This window comes from Candoia aspera, chromosome 4 (assembly GCF_035149785.1).
Source record: "Candoia aspera isolate rCanAsp1 chromosome 4, rCanAsp1.hap2, whole genome shotgun sequence".
Taxonomy (NCBI): Eukaryota; Metazoa; Chordata; class Lepidosauria; order Squamata; family Boidae; genus Candoia; species Candoia aspera.
Window position 1 is genome coordinate 45,174,303 of NC_086156.1, and position 2,166 is coordinate 45,176,468.

Here is a 2,166-nt window from a genome sequence, read left to right on the forward strand (position 1 = left end):
GCCTGCAACTGTCGATCTCCAGTCTGATCCTGTGCCTTCAGCCGCTGAGTTCACGAACTCCAAGCCAGTCCATACCTGTAAAGACTCAGAGGCTTCGACTGAGTCCTGCCTTCTGAACCCAGACCGCGTGCTTAGCGCCACTTCGCTGTGTTCTGCCAAGTCTTTTCCTGCTGCTCCGCTGCATTCTTCAGCTGAGTCCTGCTCTGCCACTTTGCCGCATTTTTCAGCCACGTCTTGCCCTGCCGCCTTGCTGCATTCCTCAGCCAAGTCTTGCCCTGCTGCTTCGTGGTATTCTTCAGCCGAGCCTTGTCCTGTCATTTCGTTGTACACTCCAGCCAAGTCTTGCCTTGCCACCTCATCATGATCTCCAGCAGAGTCTTGCCTCGTCACCTTGCCACATTCTGCAACTGAACTTAGCCTTGCCCAGTTACCAGAACTTTATCCAACGAGGGTCCAGAACTCCACAGCCCAGATCTGTTCTACCTCCTTGCCGGGACTGAGAGATGACTAATACTGTTGCCACTTGAATTAAGTTATAACTGGTGTAAATGTGAATTTGTAAATAAAAAAACTCTATTCTGCCTCCTCCAGGTCAATTCATACTCAGAACAGAACAACATGAGACTGATAGACTCAGTCTTTCCATTCTTACCTTTCAAGATCATTTCCTGCACTTTTTCCTCAAACATAAACATACACAAAACACATTCCACATCCCAAAAGAGAGTCTGTATCCATGCTTCACCTTCTCATTCTGATATCGTGTGAGAGTCCTTTCTTACTTGCTCTTGCTCCCCGCAGCATCTGCACCTGAACCTCAGCCTCCCTGCTATCTCTTCCTACCTCCTGAGTCACCACAGCCCAACTTCAGGCTCTCCATTTCTTTCTCCTGATTCACTGGATGATCACAGGACCTCTTCTTTTTTTGGAATGGCCTAGAAGACTTGGCTTCCAGCTGCTCAACATCTGCCCCTAAACCATTATCTTTTGGTCTGCACAGAGTCCTTAAGGATTCAGGGGGATTAAGAAGACAGATTATTTTTGCAGCATTCTTGGCCACTTTCAGGGTTTTCCCCCCATATATCCTGGGGGCAGTGATACCCCATTGCCTACCCTACCCTCTCAAATTCCATGCGTGTTCATCATCTTCAGAATTTCTGCATTCTCCCTGTTTCAGGTTTTCACTTGAAAACCTACAGGAGCTGACAAAACATATCAAACCTTTTGAGACTCATCAAAAGAACTGAAATTAGAGGTGACAGGGGAAAATCTTGACAGAGATGCTTTTTGGCATGCTCCTAATGGCATTGTTGGATACAGGAGGAAGGAGGACTTGCTGTCTCTGTGATGACTGCCTCATCCATTCTTCCCATCACTGCAGTTGCTGCATTTGGTCATCCAGTTGTGGCATTACACATTTCACCACAGTTAGTTACATAGCTTGTGGCATTACAATGATGCATCAGGAAAGATCTTGCCTAAAGGAAATAAAATAAAGAGTAGTCACCATAAAGGAAAGTAACTGATCAATTCAAGGACTTCTTCATGCTGAGGTTGGCTGATGCAGGCTAGAAATTGACTAAATGAACTATCTTCCTCCTTCTCAATTTCTCAAAATAATGTCCATCTATTCAATCAGTGTCACAATCTGCAACCATTGCTTTGAACCATTTAAAATACTTGAGAAGTGGCAAAACAGGAAGACCTGGAAAAAAGTGTTTTTTAAACAAGAAATAAAAATCTATAAAGAAGACTTTTAAAAAATGGATTGATTTCAGATTAAGTAGGATAAGGTCCATGTTCCTACCTTTTACTTTCCTGCCTCCCCCCAATCCATACTGCTTTATTATCATTTTATAACTCACCTATAATAGGTTGTTTCACTGGAAAAACGAATCCAATCCGAATCCTCATCATGAATGTCCCTAGAAGTCAATACAGTAAAGAGCCCTGTGGCACCTCAAGGACTAAAAAACAATTATTGCATAAATTTTCATAGGTCATAGTCCACTTCATCATACAGATGGGAGATATTTCTGGAAAACAAGCCAACAGCTGAAAGGAAGGGGGTATGGTGAAAGGAGAGATGAAAGACAGGATTTCTTACCAAAGTAGTAGTTGGGTAGGAACAAACATTCATGTACCAATGAGCTGGTTAACACACGT